This window comes from Clupea harengus, chromosome 24, assembly GCF_900700415.2.
Source record: "Clupea harengus chromosome 24, Ch_v2.0.2, whole genome shotgun sequence".
NCBI classification, from domain to species: Eukaryota; Metazoa; Chordata; class Actinopteri; order Clupeiformes; family Clupeidae; genus Clupea; species Clupea harengus.
Window position 1 is genome coordinate 446,645 of NC_045175.1, and position 14,570 is coordinate 461,214.

A 14,570-nucleotide genomic window follows, 5' to 3' on the forward strand; every position below is an offset into this window, starting at 1 on the left:
GATGGGGGGGGTTAATAGGTGACTGCATCAGAGGCATTGGTTGGTAGGGCGCGTGGTGTGGAGTGCTTGCAAGAGGCCTGTGTGTTCCTGTATAGCTGTCCTCTGGGGAAGGAAACATGCTTGTGTGAGATTCCCCCACATGGCCACCAGATGGCGCCATTTCCATTTCGTAGTTGGGGGGAGGTGCTGAGAGATCTGGGTACATCCCTCCGACCGCCCCCTGTTGATCCCGCCCCCCTGGAGGACCCGGCCACGCCGGTTGTGCAATCGTCAGTCTCTCCCTGGATTCACAAGCCTCAAGTTTCTTTTGAAACTCCGCGAACTTCTCGTTGTAACTGTTGAATCGACTGGCTTGTTTGCTGACACTCCATCAAAGCAATCGAAACATTCTTTGTCTTTTTCTCTACCCAAGACTCATACACCGCCAGAACTTTGCCTTTTGGCCACCAGCCACGGGCCTCAGGGATGTTATATTTCTTCTTAACCTGTACCTCTTGTTTGCTGAGTTTATACTTCTTTTCAGCCCATGCTACCAGTTCCTTATTAATCTGATAGCCATACACCATTTCATCCACCTCTGTGGGTTCAGCAGCCGTGGCCATTTTCCAAAGTGTTCTTATAGCCACACCCTACAAATCAAATTCAATTCAACTTTCCAAATTTATTAACTGTAATTTTAACCACAATGTGTTCCTTTGTCTCTCACACACTGCAAAAATACCACAGCCCTCTCTTATCTTCTTCACACACACACACACACACACACACACACACACACACACACACACACACACACCCCTCCCTTTCTCTCTCTCTCTCTCTTCTTAGGAGCAAAAAAGGGTGTGCGCTGTGATTCAAGTCTATGACCACCGTGGCCACTCTTATCTTCACCAGCAGCGCAGCTGTGAACAATCTTGTTCTAAGAACTCTGTGTGTCTTTGAACTCTTCCGGACCAAAGTTCCTCTCGTCACCCCCCGTACGGATGCGACAATCCATACATCGACTATATGTATCTCATCCAAGCCTTCAGAAAACAAAATAACCAACGGTTTCCACTCTTAGAACCAGCTAATCATAGAAACAGCCTTCACGCAACCCGGCCGAGTTGAGTTCAGGACACGTAAGCAAATTGTCGTCTAAACACAAGAACAGATCATATATCGGTTTTCGAAGTAAAACTCCGAGCCTGACGTCCAACCCCTCTACAGAATACGGCGAGACTGATAGAGTTAGTGTATACACAACCAAATAGCTATATCAACGAACATTTATAACAAACATTTATAACAAACATTTATAACAAACATAGCATGTATCAAATGACCCCAGCGCTTGAATCACTGATACAGGTTAATCATCAAAAGTATCAGATCCTTGATGGTACAACATTCCCACTCTTTTTTGTTTTAACTGATTAGCAGACTAAAAAAAGAAAAAACCAAAACAGACTTAATCTAAACTAGTTCTTTAACTTCGTAATGGATCAGAGTGAGGGCAGTGAACGTCACCTTGTGGGGGGGACACACCCTCGGCAGCCCGCAGTTGTGTGGAGCGGTCCTACGTCCAGATGCGGCCTTCTGTGGAATGCGTCTTCCCTGGGTCGGCAGGCAACGTCACGGCGTCACGTAGCAACCAGTAGAAGCTGGGGTTTCGGCACCACTGTAAGATTCTTCTCTATATTTAGGCTATTACACTTAATTCTAAAGGGTGGTCTAGTTGGTTGTCTCAATCAAGGAAGCTGGAGCGGTTCGGATCAGAGGCAGAGATATTTATTGTCAGACAAGAAATATCACTAAGTACTTTCTGAGTCTAAGTATTTCTGAGTGGAGCAGAGTTCTGAGAGTCGTTGGGGTCCGTCTTTCTTAGGAGATGGTCGTCCTTCCTCTGCAATTCGCTCTTATCCCCGTCGCTCTGATCTGAGCCTTGGGCACAGGCTAATTTAACTGGTGGCATTACGTAAACCGAATGGAATGCATAACAATCTCTAACACACACACATACACATACATATACCATGACAGTCCATCAATGTCCTTCAGCCTAAGAACCCAGGCGCCAGGAGGACTCCTGCACTACATAACCTTACAGGAATTTGGGCCTACGGGCCTGGTAGTGGTGGAGGGACATACACAAGATATCTGTACATGAGAAATATCACTGGAATCTAACACGCTGCTAGCCATTTTGGTGCCCTAAGCATAACTCCTTTATGATGCCCCCCCCCCCCTCCAGGTGTGCGCGCACGCCAACAGCTGACCAACAATAATGGAAATCGCAAGGTTTCATTAGCCATACCATAAACCTATTAATTTCAGTGTAATTTTTGGCAAACCACTACTGTACTTGCTTGGATGTATTGTTCATAGTAATAGTCATGACAATTATTACAAGTTTCTCTCAAATTTCATGTTGTTTTCTTGAAATAGCATTAGACCAAGGCTGCCATGGGGCCCACGCTCGATTTTTTTTGGCCCGCGCTCCGATCAGAATCAGAGTCAGAAAATCATTCGTAGCATTTTAACCCATTTCAAACAGGGCCTCAACGTCCTATGTAACTCAGACTGGTTGCAGTTCACTGCCTGGCCACAGTTTTAACATTGTTTTAGATGGGTCAAGGGGGGGGCGCTATTTACCTCTGTCAGATCCATAACTTTGCAGCTAAAGTTGTGATTCCTGGTTGCTATGGTTATCTAGCTAAGGCTATGGTTAGCTAGCTAAGGAAACTTTTAATAACAAACGATTCAAATGGAAGATTTCCGTTTGCATGAAATGATAGCTAGTTATGTAGCTAATGTTATAGTCCCCTCGATTTAACTTCTACAATTATAATTGATGCCTGTGACACTTCGTATGAACGAGTTCATATTCATGAGTTCATATTCACACATATTAACACCAGTTCATTATGTGTAAAGAATGCTGATATGAAATATGAAAACAACCAGTAGTCAATGGGCAAGCTTCCAATTTAATCGTGATTTAAGATACTCTATTTGAGTTGGGGAAGTCTGTCCTTCAGTCGAGGCATGATGATCTCTCGCTACAAGTTTCACCTGTTCGTGTTGGCGTAACAAATGCTTGTGGAGTCAACGTAACCTTTTTTTAGAAATTAAATATATCTCTTGTTCTGCCTGTTTTGTGATATACATGCTGTGGCATCACGGTGGGCCAGCTAGCAGAGGGGTGTGGTGTCCGTGTGGAGGTCTGGCTGCCACACCACAAGATGGCTGCCAGTGGCACTACATCTCCCAGAATGCAGCAGCACCCAACCAGGTGTAGGTGCTTAAGGCACCTGATGGAAGGGGCATTTAAGACAGGTGGTGCCTGTTGTGAGAGAGCGAGCTACGAGAGCAGGAAGAGTGAGAAGGGAGAGCAGAGAGCACTTGACGTGCGGGTGAAGCCGTTGTGGAAACGCTTGCTGAAGCGCTTGCTAAGCCGCATCCGGAAGGGGGAAGGCTAGCCCCAAGCCGGGAAGGACCTGGACGGAGGAACTTTAAGCTGCAACTACAGTGGGTGGGATGTAAGTGAGGAGCAACTTTATGAAGCCTATGTTTTTGCCTTTGAAGAACTTTTATGTTTGCTTCCTGAAAGACTTTGTGTTGGGTGAATAAACCTGATCCTCGTTTGAAAGCACTTTTGCCTGCTCTGTCCTGTTAATTACGCACTGCCCTACACCCAGCTTAGTGGTAAAGCCTCTCATGATACCACATATGGTGGAGAATGCGGGCATAGGGCGTAAGTGCGAATGAGCAGAAGTGAAGGAATCGACGACTTGGTGGAACTTTTTTCAGGACTTCACGCAAAGGAGCACCAAACACAAAATGGAGGAACTGGTGATGCTGTGGGAGAGCCAGAGGGCCCAGCAGGAGACCAGTGCAGCCTTGCTGCAGATGCAGCAGAAGGACAATCCAACTAGAGATGACCTAGAGGAGGCCGAGAAGAAGCATGCCCGGTCTGGTGAGATGTTCGAGAGGGCCCAGGAAAAGCTAAGCCAGATGCGCAGTGCAACAGTGGTGGTCCTAGCTGCCGGTGATGAAGAGTGGGACGATGATGGTGAAGATGTCAGTGATGAAGAGGTCGGTGATGTCGATGAAGATGATGCCGATGATGAAGCTGACGATGGTGATGATGAAGGTGACGATGATGAAGGTGACGATGAAATAGGTGACTATGATGAAGGTGACGATGATGAAGATGATGTCGATGAGGAAGATGAAGGTGATACTGATGGTGATGAAGATGATGAATATGATGAAGATGTTGATGATGAAATTGCTGAGGAAGAGATGGAGGATGAAGATCCTGCGGAAAACGAAGATCCTGCTGATGACGAAGATCCTGCGGAAAACGAAGATCCTGCTGATGACGAAGATCCTGCGGATGATAACGAAGCAGGTGAAGATGACTCTGAGTCAGAGGTCCCACCAGGTAAAAAGGCAGCTCCAGCCAAGTCTGCTGCCAAGGCAGCCCCTGCTAAAGAAGAGCCTGGGGAAGACCACAACGGTAAAGAGGCAGATGACCCAGACGATGGTGCCGAAGGCGACAACGACCTCGGAGAAGAGGGGGATGTCTTTGACCAGACCAACGTGTCGACTTCTGCCCGAACAAACGTGTCTGACTCTGCCCAGAGGAGAAAGATGTGTGCCGGCTACCAGCGCAAGGTGGTAGTAGTGTGCCACAAAAACGAGGCCTACAAGGAGAAGACTCCTAAAAAGACGGAGACGGATGGCAAAGATGTCCCCGAACGCGCCGGGCTCAAGAGGAAGGGACTCTACGACCTGCCAGAGGTGGGCGATCACTTCCCTGAGGTGACGTATGTGGAGCTGAAGAAGCTGGAAGCAAAGGCGCATTTGAATTGGCAACGTTCGGTGAATTGTCAGGAGATGGCGACTGAGGAGACGGCAGAAGATGGGGAAGACACTGGCATGGTCCCCAGTGCACAACAGGAGCAGAAAGAGAAACCAGGGGGGACGGAAACAAACGGCAGGGTGAGTAGATGGTTTCTAAGCCACCATCCGGTTAATGTCTCTGTCGTTCACAGGCCAGGAGGGCGCCGTGGAAAAGCAGATGTCCTGTCCCACTGTGATGCCTTTTGGACCTGGGTTATCCTGCCGAGGGCGTCAGGTCCGGGGAGAGGGATGTGTGGCATCACGGTGGGCCAGCTAGCAGAGGGGTGTGGTGTCCGTGTGGAGGTCTGGCTGCCACACCACAAGATGGCTGCCAGTGGCACTACATCTCCCAGAATGCAGCAGCACCCAACCAGGTGTAGGTGCTTAAGGCACCTGATGGAAGGGGCATTTAAGACAGGTGGTGCCTGTTGTGAGAGAGCGAGCTACGAGAGCAGGAAGAGTGAGAAGGGAGAGCAGAGAGCACTTGACGTGCGGGTGAAGCCGTTGTGGAAACGCTTGCTGAAGCGCTTGCTAAGCCGCATCCGGAAGGGGGAAGGCTAGCCCCAAGCCGGGAAGGACCTGGACGGAGGAACTTTAAGCTGCAACTACAGTGGGTGGGATGTAAGTGAGGAGCAACTTTATGAAGCCTATGTTTTTGCCTTTGAAGAACTTTTATGTTTGCTTCCTGAAAGACTTTGTGTTGGGTGAATAAACCTGATCCTCGTTTGAAAGCACTTTTGCCTGCTCTGTCCTGTTAATTACGCACTGCCCTACACCCAGCTTAGTGGTAAAGCCTCTCATGATACCACAATGCCTAAACGGTGCCTAATATTTCTATACAGTGCCGCCGCTCCCATAACGCGCACTACGCGCTGTGCGTAGGGCACCAACTCCTGTGGGGGCACCAAAAAATAGGCAACTGAAAAATCATCATAGTTATAATAATTATAATGCCGATATTATTTCATTATTTCATTATTCCACTCTCCCAGAGCACTGGTGGGAACCGTTCACCAGCCTCGGAGCTCTGTGTTCTGTGTGGAAATAATTAGCACTTTGTATTATGCAATCATATCTCATGTATGACACACAATTATGGTCTGGTCTCCTTATGAAACAGCTCCACTCTCCCAGAGCAGGATTTGGAGCCATTAGACAGCCTGGGTACTCGAGCTGAAGTTCAAGAAAGGACAATAATGCAAACATCATCACCATGTACCAAGCATACAGTCAGTGCCGCCGCTCCCATAACTGAAAAATCATCATAGTTATAATAATTATAATGCCGATATTATTTCATATAGAATTTCTATATGAAATAATATCGGCATTATAATTATTAGAACTATGATGATTTTTCAGGATGCGGCTGCGACTGAAAAATCATCATAGTTATAATAATTATAATCAACTGCTCACATGACAGGGATGTGGGCTTAGTTTGTTCAGGTAAGCCCATGTTCTTTTTAAAATTACTTTAATGCTTATTTCTTATTTTTATATATATTTTTTTTACATATTTACACATACCACCTTATGACATGGTGTGATTTTGTGTTTTCATCATTTGGCTGCTACAAAGTTACCTGTTCACAAAGATGAAAACAAAGGCCTCCTCTCTGTCTCTGCCCTGCCCAGGATACACAGATGCCAGACTGGCAAATGGCACTGATTCCTGCTCGGGCCGAGTGGAGCTCAAGTACCTCAGCGAATGGGGCTCAGTGTGTGATGCATCCTGGGATATGAATACCTCCAGCGTGCTCTGCCATCAGTTGAACTGTGGGAGAGCTGTGGTTGTCGTAGGGGCAGAGTGGTTTGGTGAAGGGAGTGGAAGCATCTGGCCTGATGTGTTTGTGTGTGAGGGGAATGAAACTGGCCTCTCAGAATGTGGAATCTCCTGGTGGAGTCGAGCTGCATGCTCCCATAGACAGGATGCTGGAGTGATCTGCTCAGGTGAGCACATGAACTGCATGAATGGCCATGTTGACATTGCTCAATGTAAACAATATGATCGGGTACCTGACTGAGTGCCATTTGTTCATCACCCTTATGTTGTGTTCGCAATATGGTTACACTTATGGTTGTTATTTTTATCTATTTTGACTGAAAGATTTCTAAAGATGTAAGTAATTGTCCTTTTAATGATGTATTATAATAAGGGAAATTCAAAACATACTTAACACACATACAACTAGTGCAAATCTCAATCTCAGGATTATGAGTATTTTGAACAATGTGTTTAAGATTTAACAACACACAAATATGGCTAAAATATCATATGCAGAATAAAATCTGATGTGTGATTTATGATGAAAATGCACATCTAGTTATATTAGCACTCAAATGACTGCATTAAAGGTGACATTTGACAACGTTACCATTTATTTCCTCTCATATAACTCTGAGTTTTACAGACTTGGAATAAACTAAAGAATATTTGCAGGTTCATCCTTCCCTCTGGACAACGGGACGGTGCGCTTGTCTGGAAGAAGCCGTTGTGAGGGAGAGGTGGAGGTTCTATTTAGCCAGAGGTGGAGGAGAGTTCTGCTGGACTCCTGGAATCGGTCTGAAGCCTCCGTGGTGTGTAGACAGCTGGCTTGCGGTTCTGCTGTTGGGTTCTCTGGTTCTGCTGAGACGGAGGTTGATGGGTGTGCCTCAGGGCTCCGATGTTCTGGACATGAGACTCATCTGGGAAACTGCAGCACTCCTCAGATGCTAAACTGCAGTTCTATTCTGCACGTGACCATCGTCTGCTCAGGTGTGTACATCTCAAAGTCTGACAGTGGTCCTGTAGCTGAACTGTATGTCAAACTGGTTTTCTTCTGCCTGCAGCTTATCCATCTGTCTCAGTGCCATTATCTGTACCAATCATTAATTGTCTCATTTACCTGTAATCCACTCCACACATTGATAATAGTGGTTTCTACAGAAGATATTTATGAAAAGACACCAGGTGTCATCAGTCATGTGCAGTTCCACACTTTTCACTTGGGATGTAAAGAAATGCCTTTCCCTGGCTTTAGTCTAACTTTTCCCATAAAGATGAACTCAACTGCTCTATGAATTTGCTACTAATATTGCTGTAGATCCACATCTATAAATAACCACTGGAAATATAGCTGGGAATACAGACATTACGTGTTACTAACACGTGGATAACTCCAGGTACTTGTAAATAACAATAGCGTCAGCACAAAAGATCCAAATTGAGTTGTGAGCATTATCTAAGCAAAATATCATATTGTCTCTATGCATCCAACATTCACCTCGTTTAATCATCTCAGGCCATCAGCCAGTCAGGTTGGTGGGATCTGGAGGAGATTGCGCCGGCCGGCTGGAGGTGTCACACAACGGCTCGTGGGGGACTGTGTGCGATGACTCCTGGGACATGGAGGATGCCCAGGTAGTCTGCAGACAGCTGCAGTGTGGCACCACCCTCAGGGCTGAGGTACCTGCATCCTTTCATCCAGGAGACGTGCCCATCTGGCTGAGCGAGGTGGGCTGCGCAGGTGACGAGACGAGCCTGTGGGAGTGTCCCTCAGCAGGGTGGGGACGCCATGACTGCTCACACAAAGAGGATGTGTGGGTCATGTGCTCAGGTACAAACATACTGCTCACTCAGGACCAAACAAGAAAGCGATTAGGCTCTAAACACTAAAACCACAGCATAAGAGACCAATGCTCAAGTGTTTTATTCCATTTCTCTCCCCAACCCTTGCAGGTTTACTGGTCCCTTGCTCTACTTCTTCCCCTGCTGGTGCAGTCTCTCCCCATCACTGAGGAGGACCTGCCTATTGACTGTGAGGATGTCTTCAGAAACGGATCGATTCACAGTGGCGTTTACACCATCTACCCTGTAGGACAGGAAGTGCCTATGGAGGTGTACTGTGACAAGGGCTGCATTGACAATGAAAGCAATGAAGGCCATTGGACAGTGAGTACCAGCTTGATTCATGAAAAGAGTTACTTCAGTGCTAATGGTATGATACTTTTACCTGAAAGCTAACTGTACAATCTAGCTTTGACCAGAGGTTTATGGCGTAAATATTAATGGTCACACAATATGAACCTAAAACATTTCTTTGCATGACTTGAAAAAAGTTGAATATGTCTGTTTAACATGGTCTACCATAACCTACATGCTTCCAACACCTTCACATCAGGTGATCCAGAGGAGAATGGATGGCACTGTGAATTTTGACAGGCCATACAGTCATTACGAGGAGGGATTTGGAGACAAGGACGGGGAGTACTGGCTGGGTAAGATATCTACAATCAGCTGTATTTCATTAGGCAGGGTTCGCTATTCAGTTTCTCAAAATGTTGTCGATATTTGAGCTCAACAGCCAATAAAATTACAGCCTTCCCTTCTGTGCTCTTGAAGCATCTGTGTTGATTGCTTGGGATTGTTTCTGGCTCGGTCTGAGCCACTATGTTTGTTTCCTATTTTTCTTTCCATGTCAGACATACAAAACATAGTTTATTTATTTCCATTGTTTGTTCATGTTTCTTCCAACAACATTTTGTGGCATTTGCCTTTAGGTCTTCAGAACATGCACCTGCTCACATATGGGGCAAAGTATATGTTGAGAGTGGACTTGGAGGACTTTGAGGGGGGGAAGGCCTCTGCTCTGTACGGAACCTTCTTTATAGAATCAGAGTCGGATGGGTACAGACTTCATGTGATTGACTTCAAGAATGTCGGTGCAGGTAAGAGTGATCTCATTTCACCTCTTTGTCTTTGCTTTGAAGGAGCATTGTGTAGGATTTAGTGGCATTTAGCGGCGAGGTTGCAGATAGCTGAACACCCCTCCCTCACCCCTCCCCTTTCAAGCATGTGGGATAGCCTATGGTGGCTCTCATTTGCCATAAGAATGTGAAAGGCGCTCTCCGGAGCCAGTGTAATGGTTTGCCCATTCTGAGCTACTCGACAACATGTTGAAACATGGCAATGCCACATGGCAGACACTGTGGAAGAGGACCTGCTCCTTATGTAGATATGAAGGGCTCATTCTTAGATAACAAAAACACAACAATTATGTGATATATGGTAGTATGGTATTGTATGATAGGTGATTATACTTTAATGAAAACATATTTATAAATACTATATTTCATTTCTGCTAATAGATCACCTTCAATCCTACACACTGTACCTATACACAGTACATGTTTAGTTTGTACAACACGATGTACTTCCATGTTTGTTATTATTGTTATATATATATTTTTTTTTACAATTACCAATGAAATATATTCTCCTTCCAGGTGATTCTCTGGCCCGACACAACGGAAACAGATTCTCTGCCTTTGATAGGGACCAGGATTCCTATAGATGGGGTCATTGCAGTAGAGGTCACCTAATGGGAGGATTTTGGTTTCACAACTGCAAGGATACCACCCCTAATGCTCTATACCAATGGAAAGACTACCGTGTCAATGACGGGTCTGGTTTGCTATGGCGATCATCGAATTTGTCCCAACTGAAAGCCATTGCTATGAAGGTTAAGAGGTTTAGGGCTAATCTAAGTAACTAGTTGAAGACGTCTCTGGTTTATTGGCCGTACCACAATTAGACTTTAAATGGTCATCCTGTTTAAGAATGGACAGACCATTTTTTTCTGAAATGAGATGTATTAAGAACATCCTGGGATTGTTTGCTTTTTTATATATATATGAAGTGAAAAAGTCATGATTTCATTTCTTTAGTAATTTACTGCTTTTGATCTCTCATTGCAAACACGTTGTATGTTGATGAATCGTTGGGTGTTTCTCGGCTGTTCCATTCCTTGATTGGCCTTGTCTATCAAATGAAGCCCCAAATAAATATGTCAACCTTGCCATCCGGGAATGTTTTTTTTTCTTCTCAATTCTAATGTGTGATCTGATTCCGATTTGTCGCTAGCAAAAACATTTGAATATCCGCCTTAATTCTCTGAGCCCACCTCTAGACACAATGGTCTAGGTTGTTTGTTGATTGATGTATCGTCTCAAAATGGTCATAGAAAAAACGAAGACTGTGTCGTTATTGCTTTCATAAAATATAGTAGGCTACATTTAAACATATAGCCTAAGAACAAACACATGTGTTAATACATACTGACTACACAATCATTGTGGTTGAGATAAACTAGCCTATGTCGGTGGTAAGCCTTAATAAGATAACACTTTCGACCGTCAGTTTCCAAGTTTTAGTTGCAAGAAAATACTCCTTGAACTCACTTTCCGTACAGTTGCGCTTCCCGCGTACGTCTGTCTCGTTGTTTTTGTGTGAATGAAAATAAAGTACTTTGATAGTTCTGTGAAAAGGCAACGTACACTAAACTGGCAAATACACAAGAATTCTAGTAAAATGGGGTAAACGGAAAAGATATCCCGATGGACACGGAATCGGGTGCTCCACCGGCCACAGGTGTTACAGTCTGGACATATGAAAAACTGAAGGGTAAATGCATCAGGCTATAGAGAGCCAACGTGATGGAGGGGGAAAGCATTCTGACTCACCAGTTACTTGTAGTTGTACTTGTTTCTTGGTATCCAAGGATTATTACTCGAGGACGAAACTGCTTCGTCAAACAAAGTACAAGGCCAGCGAATCCATGAATTTCGGAAGAAGTGGTCATTCAATTAATCTGGTATAAAAGCAATGCAAAAGGCAATTGCAGTATTTTATCAAATAAATACACAGAGAATGTCAAACTAAATGATGTTTTATTCTCATCACATATAACTATTTTTCTTTTTACCTTCTCAAATTTCAGAGGACGCATTGCCTACTTTAACGAGCAGCTGCTGCTGTGACCGATTAAATGCGTCGTGTTTTTCGGTCTGTTTTCTTTTTTTCTTTTGCCTATAGTTTTCGCGTGGACCGCAAAAAAGTTTCTAAAGTTGCGCTTCAAACAGTAACAATGGCTGACTACAAAAAGACGACCTGGCACAGGGACTTACCCAGTGAGAGCAAAGAGTGCTCCACAACTGAACAGTACCTGAGGGAGCCCGGGCATGACTGAGAAACTGTTTTATATTAGATTATGCAACAAGGCTGTGTACATCGAGTGTTCGGCAAACACATCCATCAACATCTTCACTTACAGTAGATGACGACTTGATGAGTACTTTTTCTTGCAGTGCCACTTTTCTTACAGTGTCAATTTTTGTATTAATGTTAATGAACAGTTTGGTAAAGGCAATGATTTCCTGTTAAAACCAAATGTTTAAGATATGCCTGCTACACGAGTAATGCTCACAGCTAGCAATGTTATCTGACAACAGTAATGGACCAAGCAGGAGATGTAGGACATAACGTAACATGTTTATCTCCATTTATTAAGTGTTTAAACATAGTTTTCTCATTAAATCATTGTATTTGGTGACTTGTGTCTGTAATAGTAACACAACATTCATATACACTTTACCTGCAATAATGTCACATTTTAAAACTCTTTCTTGATGCAGGTGTATTTGTGCCAAGTGTGATCAAATGCCTACAGAGCCTGAGAATGTATTCGGCTCACCAGCTGAACTTGTTGCTTGGGGACGCCCAGCATTTTAATTGAAATGCAGGGCTGCCAGATAGAGTCTTTGGGGGGGATATAATACTTATAAGAGCATGTGTTTATGCGTGCATAATTGTTTGTCAAATACATAATATGTATACATTTCTTTCCAAAAAATTATCGTATTGTTACCTGCAAAACATTCCAAGAAAAGGAAAGACAACATTCTTGGGCGCAAAACGCAGAATGACGCTGTGGAAAGACTCAAACGACGAGATCTGGTAGTGAGGACTCATTTTCTCCACATCTTTCATAACCCTCTTGTTACTGTCGTGTCTAAAATATACACACACGCGGTCCCATTTAAGTAGGAGTCGAACAGCAGATGGTGAATTCTTCAGCAGGGTTTATTGCAGATCTTAAACCACAATAAGATAAAGTCCTAGGAATATTTCTGTCTGCCTAAAGTCGCACTTGGACATTTAAACTTAACATGACACTCCCCCTAAAGCCCTGAATGGCTGAACCTGTATCCAATCACCATTAACTTCTAACCTGACTCCATCCAATCAGAAAGCTTCCATGGTATACAATACCACACCCATTTTAACCAGGATACACTCATTCAACAAGTATCTGATGAATCCATTTCTTATTCATTTGAAAATATCCCACATATTCCCCCCTTTGTGTCCATATGGACACACTAAACCATATTTTCATAACTCTATCCAGGGCCGGATTAAGACATTTTGAGGCCTGGGGCTAATTACCAGGATGAGGCCCCTATATCGCCCCGATACCTGTGCCTGAACCGATACTTTTTTTTAAAAGCACAAAGCGACGATTGACGACATTAAAGAAAGGCTTTTTTTTATTGCCAAGGCCATTTTTTTTCTTCAAATTGAACAATATATTAACTGTTTAAAGTATATTATAAATATAAATACATACAAAACACTTGGCTTCCAACTACAGCTTCAAACTTTTTAACTTCAAACTATGAACATTATATTAACTGTAAACAACAGTTTATAGTATACTTAAATAAATACAAAAAACAGCTTCAAACTCCTTTTGCAAAAATATGAGCATATTTGCCTTTGGAGTCAAAAATGTATTATTTTGTTTGCATTTATTTCATGAAATTTCACCATTTTATGATTTATTTATACCTATCTATACCTTTTCTATCTTGTTTATAGTTAATCTGGTTACTTGAACACACTGAGTACGAGAAAATGTGTATATCCCCTTTAAGAGACTACCGTTGGTAGTTTAGCTGTCATCTCCGTTTATTTTCAGTCTTCGTTGCTGATCTGCCATTGACTCTTGTCTTCTCTCCCCTCCTTTCACGCAATTATTTTGTTGCATTTGCTGCAGGTCGCGATGTTTGAATCTTTTTGTGCGAAAAACAGCCACACTTTTGACCGTTTACCTTTCGGTATTTTCTCTGTTAAAAGGTTGATGGCTAGCTCTGTTTGTGCTTGCCTGCTCTTCACTGTCATAAGAAAGTTGCTATGAAAACACCAATGAGCGTGAGCGACACAGGACAAAGTTTACGTTGGGAGCTGGGGCAGTTTTACATGTGCCCCACGGAATCTGCCTAGCGACCGTGTTCAATTGACTCAGGCACCGAAATCTGGGTTGCATTTCGGTCCGGGTAGGTAGGCCTACCGGTTGTATTGGAACCCAACCCTATTCATGACACGCACACAAACCCACGCCAGGTGCACCGACACAGCTGTGCTTTAGCGTCCACAGAACAACTCTATAAATATGATCAGTTTAAAGCCAAGGACAAAATGTATGTGTGTAGTGGGCTACACTGTAGACAATAATAAACCAATAATGTAAATGTATACATATTTCCATTTATTCAAAAGCAAAAACAAGGCTAAATAGCCAGGGAATGACCATTATAGGTTACTCAAAAACCCAAACACAAGAAGGCAGGCAGTCAGATATACAGTGCAACATCTCCAGGGTGGAAAGCATTTGAATTAGCTTACATACAAACAAGCTATTTAAAAAACAATTTTACAATAATGGAGCCATGTTGAGTGTTGGCAGCCGCGGCCTAACATAGAACAAACATGTGACTCACCATCACCATCATCACATCAGTGATATTAAAAGGCCCGTTTTCTGCTTCTCAGTGCAAACTCATCAATGAGCTCTTCA

At 43.7% G+C, this 14,570-nt stretch overlaps 1 long non-coding RNA gene across 1 annotated transcript; it reads left to right on the plus strand.

Moving 5' to 3' along the window:
* Positions 1-8,579: 8,579 nt before the first annotated feature.
* On the plus strand, positions 8,580-10,939 carry LOC105909990. Its single transcript, XR_006151599.1, has 3 exons — positions 8,580-8,690; positions 9,433-9,600; positions 10,159-10,939. It is a non-coding gene; the product is annotated as an uncharacterized LOC105909990 (long non-coding RNA).
* Positions 10,940-14,570: the final 3,631 nt, after the last annotated feature.